Here is a 15,727-nt window from a genome sequence, read left to right as displayed (position 1 = left end):
TGCTGGTGAAGGGCTGCAAAATTTGGGTCAATGTTCGCCGCTTATTGTTTTTGAGCATAGAGGGATCTTTATCGTGCCACCCCTGTTGTGACACTGGGTCTTGGTTTTTTGTGGTATCATCCGAAGGACCGCCCCATTTAGTCACCTTATGATTACGACAAGCAGGGACCTATTCTAACCCAGATCCTCACGGGCTCCGAGGCTTGAGGATATCTTTTATACATGGATTGTCAACAAGCATAACAACAGACAATGGACCTCAGTTTAGGAGTTTATGTTCTGAATCCAAAAGTATTTAGACATTATGCATAGACAGACCACACTTCTTTAGTCGCAAGCAAATGTAGAGGTAGATCCATCACTTCTGAAACGAATCAAGATTGCGTTTACAGACTGGAAGGAGGAAGTCGGTAGCTTCTTATGTATATACAGAACTAAGTCTCGTAGTGTCTTTGGAGTTATTCCTTTCGAGCCGATGTTTAAACGGAAAATGAGAATAAAGATTTCAGCAATTTCTGACACAATTGTTGACGAGAACACTGGGATTACTGATCGTGATAGAGAATACAAAGGGAAGGGAAACTTGTATGGGGTGCAAAGCGTTAGACCAAAGAATCCGACATTAAAATCAGTAACAGAATACTTGCAAAACGAGACAAGCAGGATATTTCTATAATGAAATATACAAAGTTATCGAAAAATTACTCATGTTAAAGAACGTAAATCTAAGGAAACAAATATAGAACGTTTTACATGTGAGATTCCACAGGATTCGGTACCGTGCGAGTCATACCTAGAAGACACCGAGATATCCACATCTTCTACCGAAGCGAGAGACAAGACTCCCTACCAGATTCAAAGACTTAGTGAGGAGAAACTGATTGATTACGAATGGGTTAATGTATTTTACGTTTATTGAGTGACAATTCATTATATGTGATTAGGACCGGTCACTTCATAGTTGGGAGGTCGTGAGTTCGAGCCCCGCTCGTATAATGGTCTCGTCAAACAGACGTAAATATGCATGTAGGTTGTGATTGCTCATTCGCCAAATGCTAGGTATTTAGAAGTCAAAGGCACTGCTGTTTTTGGATATGATTTGAAAACGGGGGTCTCGTGTCAAGACAAGCGATGGCACGTTAAAGCGTCATCACTGCTACGGCCCTGAGCGTTAAGCATAGATCTAATTTTGTGACACTTCAACTATCAATTAATATGTGATTAGTCCTAAAGCAAAGGAAGATTACAATAAATCTATATATATTGAATATCCGAACGGTTTATATTTGTAGTGGATATAGGATGGAACGTCAAGAGTTAACGATAAATATGTGTGCAGCAGCATTATATTATCAATGAATCTGAGACTGGCTCAATCCGTTATGTAATGTATAATCCAATTATTGAGTTCATTTAAACATGACAGACTGGTTCAATCTGATACATAATGTATAATCCAATTATTCAGTTCGTATAAACATGACAGACTGGTTCAATCCGTTACATATTATCTAATTATTCAATTCGTTATATATAATCGAATTACCGTAAATCTGGTTATTTTTGCTGTCGATTAATTCTTAGCGTTTTTGCGAGTCAGTTTGATTCGCAAAAAATATTTTTCTCAAAAATAACTCCAAGGATTGTTATATATGTGCTCCTGCATAAATTCGTAAAAATAATAAAGACAAAAACAAATGTATAGGCTTTTTGCTCATATTTGCAAAAAATATATCGACGCAAAAATATTCAGATTTACGGTATTCAATTCGTATTAAACATTACAATTGACCTTTACCCTCTCTTGAAAACACTGTTGCAACATTGTTTAATGGAAGGGAACGTATTCAGTTCATATCTATTATAGCTACAGGTTTTGCAATTGCACTGGTGTATCATGATATGTTTGATTCTCGTGATTTTAACTCCTACGCATAATCTGATGAAAATGATGTGAATGTTTTTGGGAATATTCAGGAAATATGCTCTTGAAAATGTTTATGCGGTATATACATAGATACAAACATACCATCATAGATACCAAAGATAACCCTTTAAAGTTCAAAACCTCATTTCCAAGGGGCTCCATTGATGCACGGTTGTTTGCGCTAGGGGGTTATTTTTGTGAGAGGAATCCGAAGTACCCGGAGGAAACTCACGTGTCCGAGCCGCTATACCCTCTCACATACCACCACTGCCGATCACGGGGAACGAACTCGGGTCGCAGCGGTGAGAAGCGAGGACGATACGTATGCGCTACACGGACAACCTTTAAAATAGTGCAATGGCTTGCTACTGCATAATGTTCATAATCGTTCATAAAAACACAGTTTCATTTGCATTATATTTATCTTGCTAAATTACAATAAATGGGTATACAATCATCTCAATATATTAGCAATACCCAGCCAAATTTTTATTGTTAAAAAATCAATCTTTTTATTCTGAAATGCTTTGTTTATGTGACATTCAACTTAAAACAATACTCAATATTTAAATTGGAAGCCATAATATTTTTAGCAATTTATGAAAAAATATCCAGTAGTAGTACAGAATTATCTTTCTTTAAATGATTTTTGTAAAAAGTGCACTTCTGTTAATTAACTAGCAAACATGGTGAACATTATGTATGTCCATTCATAAATGCTGTATATGTGTCAGATTGAACCTAAAGCAATATTAAGAATTTAAATTGAACGTTACCTTTTTTTATAGTAAAAGTAATAACAGGGTTATCTTTCTTTTGAGTGATTTCATAATGCAACATCTCCCTTTTGAATGAATTCATTTAAGAAATGAACATCACTTTTGAGCTGTTCATTGTCAGGGCTGTTCCATTAAAACATATGAGGTACCCGGGGACGGCAATTAAAAAAAATCTATGGGTGCTTGTCATTGGTAGAAAATTGCATATATGGTGGGTACCTACTGCCAGAAAACTGCATCTGTGGGTGGTTGTTTTGATAAAATCTTTATTTTTTTACCGAAACTGAGAGGAATGCAACAAGGGAAGGGAAGGGTTGAAAGTAGAATGTGAAACAAACGCCGTTTTCTGTCTTCATTTTATCTCAGTCGATGAGGTTCCGCGATCCGGTTATCGTTTCCAGTTTGACTCTAAAATTATAGCGACCGGAAGTTAGGATTATCTCCCTTGTCCAAAATGGAAAACGAAACGTGCTCGTGGTCCATTGAAACGGTTTTTGATTTTTTTCTAGCTGCAATAATGTAGCCCTATCCAATTTTTTTTATTCTGACGTTTTCGGGATGAGGCTACAATTCCATAGGATCTCCGTAATGGTGCAGAATAATTTTAAGAATAACCGATAATAAACTCTGCACTGTGTATTAGTCCCAAATGTTGTTTACACCAAAAGGAGTACCAACTTTGTGCTCGGGCATGTCTAATAAAGGTGTTTTTCATTAAATATATTGTACAGCATGCAGAATTCTTCGTCTACTCCGCCATTCTTGTTATCGCGAAATCTCGTAGGTGGATCTAATGAAAAAGCTAAACATTGACAATCGGTGCGAAAATGTAGTTACTTGAGCCACTTCGACAAAGAAAGGAAAGTCATATTGTTGCAGAAAGAATTTACACTCTGCTGTTCGGTTTTTAACTTGATATTAAATTCAAACCTTTTCAATACCGACGAAATAGCTTTCGCCTCCATACTTGTCCATTAATGTAAATACTACTTTATATGACATATGCAAATGACTTGACAATCGGAAGTTGAAACTTCAGTACATCAAACATGGCGCACAAATATGAATCGAGAAATTGGAATTTATCGAAATTGTTGAAAACGGTAGAATAGAGCCTCACAAATCTTAAGTTGCAGGTTGTAAATTTATATATTGACTAAGAAACATAGAATATCATTTTATTTATGTAAAAAGACACATTTTCTTGTTTTTTAATACTCAAAATACTAGTCAATTTAAAAACTTTTAATAGTTTTTGAACATTTACAATACTAGACTTTTTATGAACAGGTAGACTTATAAAATTAATTTAGTTCATCATGTTTAAGAAAGACAGTCTTGATAAAATAAATTGATGGTTATGATCAAGATTCATTGATGGCCAGTTATTTGAATGGTGATGACACCCAAGATACTCTTCTTTTTACTATCAGGCTTGGGAACATCTGAAAATAGACCTCTATTCAGGGGTTATAAATAGTCATTCATACATATTGAATTTAAAGAAAAAGTGTATTTCAAATTTATTTCACTTCTATGGGTGGTGCCGCACTATCTAAAATTGCTTCTGTGAGTGGTCCCTCATTACATTTTTATGCTTCTATGGGTGGTTACCCAAATTTTAAAGTGCCTTCCCCGGGTACCTCATATGTTTTAATGGAACAGCCCTCAGTATGAACGGATTTGGATTTGAGGCAAATTCTGTGAACCACACTAATAACTTGGGATTTTCTTGCCGGTACATTGCAATCCATTACGCAATGACACAGCTATGTAGAATAGGAATTAGTTGCTTCTAGAGGAGCATTGTCTGTCAGTAAGAGTTTGATATATTCATTCTCAGATTCCAAATCTTTTAATTCGTTTCAAAACATTTGCAGCTCCCTCTTTGGTTTCCTCTATGACAGGTACAGTTTCTAAAATAACTGTATGTGTTCCATCTTATGACATGTACGGTTTCTAATATAACTGTCTGCGTTCCATCTTATGACATGTACGGTTTTTAATATAACTGTCTGCGTTCCATCTTATGACAGGTACAGTTTCTAATATAACTGTTTGTGTTCCATCTTTCAGAACTGAAAGTCCCTCTATTTCTTGTTCTTTTTCTGTCATGTTTTGTTTAAGTTCTATAATTAATAATTAATAAGTTCTATAACTTATGAATTAGTTAAGAAACATGGGAAAGTTTGTTGATGTTTGTATTCGTTTATGATTTCACGATTTGATTTAATTAACCTTGCAGTTAATCATTATAGAACTTTCTAACAATGTGGTCTCGCACTTTCTACCCCTAGTTCCATCCATCATCGCAACTTCGCGTCAACTTATTAACGGTTGACAGGTTGAATCCACAATAGTATGGATATCAACCCCAATATCGTGGAAAAACAATTACAATGAACATGCTAGTATATCAATATATATCAACCTCATTGCTATAACTCGAAATTGAAGTCTTGTTTTATTTTGGTAAAATCAACAATTACTTTCTTGAAATTATGTCAATATTAGAATATAATTTCTTAGGAGAATAAATCGTCATAGCTTTTTTTTTTTTTTAACTTTTATGCAGCTAAATTATAATATTTTAGATTCGTAAAATATATATAGCAATCCGTATCGTATATTAAAGAATCGTTTATCTGTTGTTTCATTTTTAATGTTCAATAAAAATTCGCTAACCTATGTAGAGGCAAAGAAACATCCTCTTCAGGGTTCCTGTAATGAAGTTCTTTTTGTAGGCAATAGAGAAAATGATAAATCGTAGAATAAATGAAAAGAAATTTTATTTAGCAATAAGAAATATAAAGATGTTTGAAAAACAAAGAAAACCGAGAAAGAAAATATAAATTGGTATAATAAACCTGGCAATATTGACAATCAATATAACATATAACTGTCAAGACAATTCAATAGTCATTACAACAAATATGTCATTCCAGCCTGAAAATGTAACTGGTAATAAATGTATTACAAAATGGTTCAAATAGTAGCAAATTCCGCTAACTACAGAAAAAGTTAAACAGTAGTAAATTTCGTTTTGTAAATACAAAATTTCTCAAATTCCTTTTGATAAAATGTTAATTTACTGAAACTCGATATGAAAGTTTGGCTACTCAGCACAATACAATTTAACGCCACGTCACACTTGGCACAACCAGGCGTCCATACAGCGCGAACAACCTCTCTGCTTCCAGTCCCGGACTCACAGGTCTCTCACTGGACAACTATACTGGGTAATGCCGACTTCAAACTAATGCGAACACTAGGCCCACAAAATAATTGCCGAATCCGCCACGTGGAACACCCATGTACAGCACGGCCTCACGTGTTCCGATTCCCACGCCGAGCACCTTCTGAACGCTGATAGTACTGCCTGATATGGCCCAGATAGCTTCTTAAAACCCCTCTGCGCTGAAATAGCAATTACTTAACCTAAAACCTATACACAAAGCGACTTGGGTAACAACAAAATTGAAAACACAATACACGAGAAAATTAACCCGAAACCTAGCTTACCGTCTGGACGAAACATGCCATGGGAAATGCGTTTCGCATCACAATTTATGCTTTTGCTACCATTGCACGATTTTCACTCAGGCATCGGTGTCTGATTCTTTCTAAAATTTCAAACTCACTTGAGTGTTTACACTACGTCTATCAAGACATTGCCCCCTCAACATGTAAGGTGTCGCCTGACGACAGAACAACTGGGCAGATGTATTGGAATGTTTGACGCTGGCTATTCACAACGTAACGTTGCAAATGCACTAAACGTCAGCCAGAGCGTTGTAAACAGGGCCTGGAACCGACAGCAAACTTTTGGTACAGCAGCACACCGACTTGGGGGTGGTCGTCAGAGGTCGACAACCCCACGCCAAGACCATTTTGTGGCTCTTCAGGCACGACGCCATCACTTCTGGACAGCAACCAGCCTACGTAACGACCTCCTGAACGCCTCAGGGGTGAATGTGTCCACTCAGACGATACGGAATTGGCTTCACAATGCAGGTCTCAACTCGAGAAGGGCATGTGTTTGAGTCCTTCTGACTGTGTGACAGCGGCGGGAGCGATTGGACTGGGCTGAAGATCATGTAACTTGGACACAGAACGATTGGGTTCAAGTTCTGTTCACCGATGAGTCCAGGTATTGTTTGGATTTTACTTTACAGACAGGAGGCACCGAGTGTGGCGACGACAACGTGAACGTTTCCATGATGCCAACATCAGTGAACATGACCGTTATGGTGGTGGTTCCATGATGGTCTGGGATAGATTCAGCAGGGATGGAAGAACAGATCTTCATGTCCTGGAGAGAGGAACAATGGCGGGGGTGAGGTACCGGGATGAGATCCTCGATGTTTACGTCAGACTCTACGCTGGTGCTGTTGGCTCTGAGTTCATCCTGATGGATGATAACGCCCGTCCTCATCGCGCCAGGGTGGTGGAGCAGGAGACAATTGTCCGTATAGACTGACCAGCGCGCTCGCCGGACTTGAACCCGATTCCGCATATATGGAACATGCTGCAGGTTGCCCTTTCACCCCGTAGAGCACAACCCACGACTTTGGCAGAGCTCGGACACTTTACTTTTACATATTGTTGGAAAAATAAAATGCCAATAAGAAAGGGAGGAGAGTAACTTCCGACCAGGGGCAGAAAGAGGAGGATCCCCGCTGTAAGTGAGCCCGAGTGTATTGGTATCAGATCAGGGTCAGTTTACGGGTGTAACGACACCCCTTTGCTACGATTTACTGATGAACAGATGCAGCAGATCACGGATGCTATCTCTGCGGTCATGACGGCCAGCGTAACCAAGGCTCCCATCCCGGTCCTGGCCACGTACGCAAGTTTAAATTGCGAGGTTGCCCCTTCAGGTAATGCAGACTTGGCCTTTATTTTTAATGAAAATGGGGGTAATAGTTACTCGCTTCGGCAAACGCCTAGATATTGTATTGTGCTGGGTTACAATGTGCCCAATAAAATCAAAGTTGAAATTGCTAATGGCCAATATGTCAATCTAGCCAAATTGATGCATAATTATTCGGACCCCAATGATCAAACAAAATAAATATCACTTCAGGATGGTAACCTAGCAGTGGCTAGAAAATCTAAGCTCAAATCTATCACAGATATCCAAGTCTGGACAGATTTATTCCTTGTTTACTCATCTATCTTTGCCACTGTGCATCCAGAATGCAACACTTCTTTATTTAAGTATATGCACACAATTCGCTTGGGGGCTAGCATGTCACCTGGTTTGAGCTGGCGTGACTATGATATTCACTTTCGTTAATAGAAAGAGCAAAACCTCAGTATGTCATTTGCTAGCGTCGATCAGGAATTGTGGTTGTTGTATATCCAAGCCCTTTCAGTAACCCCCATTCCCAGTGACTGAAGATGAGATGGCAGTTGGAAGTCAAAATCCATGGACTATTCATTCTAAGGTTGGGGAGGGGGGTTTACATACGATCATATCCAAAGCTAAAAATTCAAAGCCCTGATCTTTTCAAGGATCAAGTTAACTAAGTATTTGGGCAATTGTTTCCCAGTGAATACAAGCATTTTCCTGTCGGATCCCTTAGTGTCCGTAACCCCCAATGTTGGTGACCATGGCTGCTCTAGCGTTTTTGGATTGATGGGAGAAAATTGATGATGGGGTTTATTATGGTGGAAGGCTAATCGGTCCTTAGTGGGCAAAAATTTGTTCTGGCCAATATTTAATCATTTCATGAATAGACAACTATATCAGTGCTCATTCAACGGGGAATACTTCAATTTTATATTTTTGGTGACTAGCTCTTGTGTGAATTTTAGTGTGGTGTTCATTGATTGACGGTGTTCATTGATTGATGATTAATTGCCCAAATGTGTCTAGGAATGCCCATTTAAAGCAAACTTATTGCCGACTCCCTTTTTGTGCATGTATATAGATCTAGCACATCAATTGTTATTTTAGTGTTCACTGATTGATGACGTGATAACATGTTGTTAAGGGATTTTTTTGCCCATTTCTGCCCCCTTTTTGTATAAATACTGAATTGTTATTTCAGTGTCTACTGATTGATGACGTGATCACATTTTGTTAAGGGATGCCCATTTCTGGCCCCCTTTTTGTATAAATATTGAATTGTTATTTTAGTGTTCACTGATTACGACATCATCACATGTTGTTAAGGGATGCCCATTTCTGGCCCCCTTTTTATATCAATTTTGAATTGTTATTTTAGTGTTCACTGATTGACGACGTGATCACATTTTGTTAAGGGATGCCCATTTAAGCAAAAATTGTTGCTGGCTCCCTTTTTGTATATACTGTATATTAAATTGTTATCTCAGTGTTCACTGATGACGTGATCACATTTTGTTAAGGGATGCCCATTTCTGCCCCCTTTTTTGTATATGTATTGAATTGTTATTTCAGTGTTCACTGATTGATGACGTGATCACATTTTCTTAGGGGTACCCATTTAAGCAAAATTGTTGCTGGCTCCCTTTTTATGCACCAGAGATCAAAGATCGGGGGGGGGGGGGGTATTGTTTTTGTCATTCTGTCTGAAACTTTAACCTTGCTCATAAATTTTGAACAGTAAGAGCTAGAGCTTTGATATTTATGGCCCCCTTCAAAGAAGAGGGGCATATTGGTTTGCACCTGTCGGTCAGTCGGTCGGTAAACCACCTGTCCGCTCAATATCTTGAGAACCATTCACTTGATGATTATGATATTTCATATGTGGGTTTGTTATGAGTACAAGAGCACCCATACTGTTTTAAAGGTCAAGGGTCAATCTACTCTGGACATAGGAATATAATGTCCGCTCAATATCTTGAGAACCCTTTGCTTGACAGACATCAAACTTGGCACACTGGTACATCCTAAGGAGCAGATGACCCCTATTGATTTTGAGGTCATATGGTCAAGGGTAAAACTGGGCATAGGAAAACACTGACCATTCAATGTCTAGACAACCCTTTGCTTGAAAGACATCAAACTTGGCACACCAGTGCATCTTCAGAAGAAGATTAACCCTATTGATTTTGAGATCACATGGTCAAGGGTCACACTGGACATAGGAATATCCTGTCCGTTCAATATCTTGAGAACCCTTTGATTGACAGATATCAAACATGGTACGCTGGTACATCTTCAGGAGAAGATGACCCCTGTTGATTTTGAGGTCATATGTTTAAAGGTCAAGTGTCAAACTGGACATAGGAATATACTGTCCGCTCATATCTTGAGAACCCTTTTCTTGACAGACATCAAACTTGGTACACTGGTACATCTTCAGGAGAAGATGAACGCTATTGATTTTTTGGTACAATGGTACATCTTCAAGAGAAGATGACCCCTATTGATTGTGAGGTCACATGGTTAAAGGTTAAGGGTCACACTGGACATAGGAATATACTGTCCGTTCAATATCTTGAGAACCCTTTGCTTGACAGATATCAAACTTGGCACACTGGTACATCTTCAGGAGAAGAGAGAGGACCCCTATTGATTTTTTTTCGGTACAATGGTACATCTTCAAGAGAAAATAACCCTTATTGATTTTGAGGTCACATGTTTAAAGGTCAAGGGTCAACCTGGACATTGGAATATACTGTCCACTCAATATCTTGAGAACCCTTTGCTTGACTGACATCAAACTTGGTACACTGGTGTATATTCAGGAGAAGATGACTCCTATTGATTTTGTGGTCAAGGGAGAACTGGACATAGTAATATACTGTCCACTCATATATCTTGATAACCCTTTTGTTTGATAGACATCAAACTTTGTACACAGGTACATCTTCAGGAGAAGATGACCCATATTGATTTTGAGTTCAAAGGTCAATAGTTGAGTTGGACATAATAATATATTGTCTCCTATATTTTAAGAATTATTTGCTTGATTGACACCAAACTTGGTACACTGGTACAGCATAAGGAGTAGATGACCCCTATTGATTTTTAGATCACATGGTCAATCCACTCTTGACATAGGAATATATTGTCTGCTCAATATTTTGAATTGATGACACTACTATCAATTAAAAGATGTGTGGTGTATACCCCTTTTCAATTTTGTATCATGGGGGCTATCTGTGTTTTACAAACATCTCTTGTTCACATGAGTATTTCGTATGACAACATCTTTCCGTGGGTACCAACATTTCTTACCCTTTGACCTCGACTTTGGAGTTTGACCTATTTCAACCTTGTCAATGTCTTTTGAACAGCAAGAGCTAGAGCTTTGATATTTCACATGAGTATTCCTTGTGACAAAATATTAAATTCGTGGGTTTTTTCCAGTGTTAACTGATTACAATGTGATCATAATTTGTTTAGGGATGCCCAATTAAGCAAAATCGTTGCTGGCTCCCTTTGTAGCATATGTTGCGCATTAAATCCTTATTTTGTAGTGTTCACTGAATGATGACGTTATCACTTTTATTAGGGATACCCATTTAAACAAATCGTTGCTGGCTCGTTGTATTTACATGGTGCATGTAATCAGCTCATACTTGCTGTTGTTCTAGTTTTCACTGATCTTGTTTTGCTTAGGGCCATCCACATGAGGCAATTGCACTGTAGTTCCTTATTGCTGGTTTACCTGGGGTGCTTACAGAAAGATGAGCTTTTAGACGATTCTAGTTTTACTATTATTCTTTGTGCGTGTTTGGAGATGATAGTTCCAACCTATTTTGAGGGTTTATCTTTTTGTCTATGACTATCACTGCTTTGGGAGGGTCGGCTCTACTGGTGGCGCAGTCTATGCACTGGTTGCATAGTCTAGTGGCGGATATTCAGCTTGCCAGTAGAGCTCACCTGGATTTTTCATTCATTTAATTGATATTACAAATATGAATAAACATTATCTTATTTTTTCCCGATTGTACATCTGGTCCCAGGGTTCACTTTGGGTTATGATTTTTCTCCTTGCACTAGTTATGAGCAGCCGTGATCATTATCGCCAATAAATCTAATAAGCTACAAGTCTGTCTATTTTGTTTTGTGTGTACCAGTTTGCTTGCCCATGTGTATACCATATTTTGTCTTTGATGATGGGATTTGACTCGTCGAAGTTAAATCGGTTTATCTAAGCTAAATATCAATATTAATCATTAATCTCCATCACCGGGGTAATTTCCCGCTGTCAGCTATTCTCTTTTTGGGTATTAGTGAGGTGATAAATTACGTCATGACCACCGTGCAAGATTCCCCAGCATTTCGCACATGGAAATTCACCCACCCAGCCCTCCCCGTAAACATCAACCACCAAAGGATTTTAATTAATATTTTAATAATAATTATGTTACATAATATCATATGAGTTTATATGTTGTATGACTTTTTGACGTCATAGAAAGTTGCTTCTTCAATAAAACTGGGAAAAGGAAATATTCATATCTTTTGGTCAGTCATTCAGAAATTACTTTATTGAACATCGTTCTGGTTCTATGCACAAATATTCTGAAGATGATATAAAAAAGATGCTGAAATTTCTCATTGATAATATCTTCATACTTTTGAAGATCTGGTATTGCTATGATATTGTCGATCCTCTCAGGCTAATCACGTGATCGTGGTTTATATCTTGCATTTTAACATCCGTCTTGATAATCCGTGTGGAGAGAAAAATATTAAATCGACTTTGTGACATGTACATGCAAAATTTTACTAATGTGGAATTCATATTGGTGAAACTTTGAACTTTTATTTTTTCGGAGGTCTGATCAAGCATTGTTGAAGGGAAGCTTTAAATATTGTGGTATGTTGTGTTTAAAGCAAAAACGGCGTTGATCAAGACATATATCTAGGTTTTAGTGTTCTAAGTCAACTTGGTGCACGCTTTTCAAAATCCGGCCTTTAGTGATTTGATATTGTCGATCTTCTCAGTCTAATCACGTGATCGTGGTTTACCGTATATCTTGCATTTTTACATCCGTCTTCCTAATCCGTGTGTAGAGAAAAATATTAAATCGACTTTGTGGCATTTACATGCAAAATTTTACCGATGTGGAATTCATATTTGGTGAAACTTTGAACTTTTTTCGAAAGTCTGGTCAACAGTTTACTAAATTAGGTTTACAGGAAATGAGGATTATCTATTAATCGACAACCGTAAGTTCATCTACGTCAATAAATAAAAACAATAACATGTATCAAATTCATTATTTCAAAACAAGCTTTTACTTAAATCGAAAATTAAGAGATATTACGATCTCTGCTTCAATCTACTATATGTCGAATAGCAAATTTAAAGCTTCATTCTACATATTATTTCATAGAAAAAATAAATGCGTTATGCAGAGTTTAATCGGGTTAAAAATAATCCTAAAATGAAGTTCGATTCTATCAACGTACACTGCAAAATATTTAACCGATTTGCTTCAAAATTTCTTCAGCATTTTGCTCGAATTTTAAGACAAGTTTCTAAAGTGTCTAACTGATTATCTCTAATGTTCTTCATATTACTATTCCACATCTTAAAAACTGCACAGAACAGAATATAGTTATTCTATAATGAGCTGTAATAGTTATGTATTATCAATCATCTTCACCTTTCAAAAGTCATTGCGCTTGTTTAGATTCTTTTTAGGTAAACTTATTAATACGAAGACAGGCAGCTTTTCAATAAGAAGTTACAAACAGATTTATCTCATTGTACTTAATACTAGGGCACATTAGTTTGATAGCTTCCCTATTTCTTGATACCATAGTAAGAACTCTGCTCTACAAAGAAGACCACGTGACACATACATGTCTATCAACCTACCGTTAATGTGATATATCAAGAATAAAGTATTTATTCTGAAAGAATGGGATAACAAATATTTTAGTATTTGAAATATTATGGATGTACACTAAGAACATCGCAGTTATTTTTATAAATCAATTGCGCGCAACAGGTGATTTACAACAAAATTGAACGAATGATTTCTACATGTTCCGCATGCACTTTATTTGGAGGACACCAGCATGTTCTTTATGCAATGAATAAATCAGTGCATTTGTGAAGAACCTGCACGCTGAAGAGTTATCCGACAGTTAAACTTCTAATACTTAACATCTCAGTGGGTAAACAATCCTCGATAAATCACCCTTCGTATGCATGGTTCTTTCATAATAAATCAGCCTTATTGAAACCGTTCGGCTACCTGTAGTGTCCAGTGCGCTAATCTTCCTCTTGGTAAAAGGATTAGTGTCAGTGACTGAAATACCCGGCAAATAGAAGATTCGCTTCCTTGACTTTGAATTATCAAATCTATAGAAATGTATAGGAATCATGAATATTGAACTTGTAAGCTAAGTTGATTGTTTGGTGAAATAGATTTTCATTTCAATTTCATTGAAAATATTTTTCGTCGACCACCAAATTTTGACACATTTTGAAATTAATTTTGAAAAAAAAAGCTTTTTAACAATGCATTTCAACTTCATATAAATCTTGATGCACTGTGACTGTCTTGTTTGACGCACACAGGATGAGGAATACCCACTGCCCTTGTATAAGTGTTTCCTTTAACATTTAAAACACAACAACTTAGATTTCGATTTGTTGTTTAGCCGCAATGTACATCGGGGAAGGGTATTGGAAGAGAAGGCACACAAAATAAATCTCAATTATGTTTTTTGCAGAAATATAATATCCATTAGATGAAAAGGTGAAGATAACAAGCAATGTCATAATTCCTATGAATTAAGATTAGGGAAAACACGGATCCTGAACACAATTTCAATTTATGTATTTTGCATTGTACACGTGAATCATATCGCACCAAACAGCATAGAGAAGATATAAACATATACACACACGGTTAAACAAAGAATTCGATTGATGCAATGCATTACAAGGGTGTATGGCTTGTATTGTTTTAACCTGGAAGGGCAAGTTCCTTGTGAATTATACATGTATTTATGAATCTGGTAAAATTGCTCATAATAGATACCTTGCATGAAAACAAAAGAATTGTATGACCTTTGGTCTGTCTGTTTGTATATTTATCTGTGATTATCGGTACTTGTTTTGAAATGTTCTAATGTAAGAATAATAGTTCTCGGTACATTGGCTTTTATGTAAATTAACAATTCAGTCAAGGTGCATAGTAATCAAAAGACGTTTGGCAATAAGAGAATTGAAATAATTAAAATGATGGAAACAGGTGAAATAAAATATTTGAAGTTGTAAAGACCACACAAAATAATGAATCGCATGACCAAGATACTGTCCTCAATGATTATATCACATTATCTACCACCATATATCAAAGGATTCGGGTATAGATGTCATTAAATTTAACATAAGTTTACAAAATTTAAGATGCAATCTCTCAATGATGTTTAAATTTTCAAAGCTCCATAATTCACAAAAAATAATTGAAACATTGAAAGAAACATTTTAGTAAACATATCAAGTTCACAATCGATAGATGAATTCATTTCTTGTTTATTGTGTGTGTGTGTTTTTTTTTTTATGGTGGTATGCTTAACTCTGGTTGCTCTTTGCAATATATAATTCTGGTGTGTTAAAATGAACCCGTTCATCAGTACTGTATCACCTATATATAACATTACTATAATCTTAAAAACAATCCATTTATGCAATGAGTTGCTGAACCCAATAACATGTGTATCTCCTAAATTGATAAAATATAGTGCAAAGAGAAGGTGAGATAAATATTCACCCTGTCGAACTCCATTTTGACAAAAGAAATATTTGGAGTCTTTAATATAGTGTAAAGTTCTAGGTATACAACCATTTTGCATGTAATCAATAACATCCAGGCATTTTGATTTGTTTTGCGTTCCATCGAGAATGTTTCTTTTATATTGAGACATCACCAGCTGTAGGTGAAATATGACAAATCTAGACCTATGCTTAATGTTCAGGGCCTTAGCAGTGAGGGTTTCTTAACGTACATATATAAGACGTAAACATAGGTAGTGATTGCTCCTTCGCCAAACGCTCGGCATTTAGAAGTAAGAATTGCGGGGTCTTTAGAATCTTTAAAGCGGAGGTTCCGT

Source organism: Ostrea edulis, chromosome 3 (genome assembly GCF_947568905.1).
Source record: "Ostrea edulis chromosome 3, xbOstEdul1.1, whole genome shotgun sequence".
Lineage (NCBI taxonomy): Eukaryota > Metazoa > Mollusca > Bivalvia > Ostreida > Ostreidae > Ostrea > Ostrea edulis.
Note: the sequence above shows the minus strand (reverse complement) of the source record.